The following is a 1,114-nucleotide window of genomic DNA, read 5'->3' on the forward strand; positions in this document are numbered from 1 at the left end:
GAGATGTGCGGGTGCTACCTATGGGGCTGGTTGTGGGGCTGGAGAATGCCATGGGGCTGCTATGGGGAGATATGGGGCAGCAATGGGGCTGGTTGTGCTGTGGGGCTGGGGGGAGGAATGGGGCTGCTGTGGGGCAACTGTGGGGCTGAGGCTGCTATGGGGCTTGGGATTGCTTTGGGGCTGGGAGTGTTTTAGAGCCGCTATGGGGAGATATGGGGCAGTTGGGGGTCTTGGTGCAGGGCTGGAGCCTGCTGTAGGGCCGCCCCATTGCTCTGTCAGCAATAAATGTCACTGCCCCACAGTACTATGAGGCCAAGGAATTCTGTGGGGCTGGGGGTGAGTCCGTATGGGTCAGGGCAACAGGGACAGTCTGTATGGGTCAGGGCTCCCTGTGGGTCTTGGTGTCCCGCTGTGAGTCTGGCTACAGGGCCTATGGATCACACCTCACTATGGGTCACATCCTGCTATGGGTTGTGTTACGTGTCCTGCTATGGGGCAGGCCCACTCTGTGGGCTCCCCTATGGGTCATAGCTCTCCTGTGGGTCTGAGTCCCTCTATGGGTCTCACAATGGGTCAGATCCTGCTATGGGTCCCTCTGTGGATCAGAGCCCTTCTATGGGTCCCACTATGGGTCACACTATGGATCTGGATCTCTCTGTAGGTCCCCCCATAGGTCTCACTATGGGTCAGGGCTGTGCTATGGATCCTGCTATGGCTCAGACTGCATTATGGGTTAGATCCCATAGGATCCACATGTGTGACTGCCCTATAGCTTTCCCGTAGGACCCATACATATTCAGCTGTCCCACAACTTCCCTTTGGGACATATGTGGAACTTTCCACACTTTCCCATAGGACCCACACGTGGGGTTGCCTCACATCCTCCCTTGGGCACCACCTGTGGGCCTGCCCCATCTCTGCCCCACAGCTTCCCATTGAGTCCCACACATGGAGCTGCACCATAAGCTCCCATTGAGTCTCATATGTAGGGAGCTGTCTCACATCTACCCCACAACTTCCCACTGGGACCCGATATGGGGCAGCCACACAACCCCCCCATCCATTGCTATGGGACCCTTCCCCCCCCCCCAGGATCGTTTCTGTGGCGGGGTCC

Source organism: Meleagris gallopavo, chromosome 16, assembly GCF_000146605.3.
Source record: "Meleagris gallopavo isolate NT-WF06-2002-E0010 breed Aviagen turkey brand Nicholas breeding stock chromosome 16, Turkey_5.1, whole genome shotgun sequence".
NCBI classification, from domain to species: Eukaryota; Metazoa; Chordata; class Aves; order Galliformes; family Phasianidae; genus Meleagris; species Meleagris gallopavo.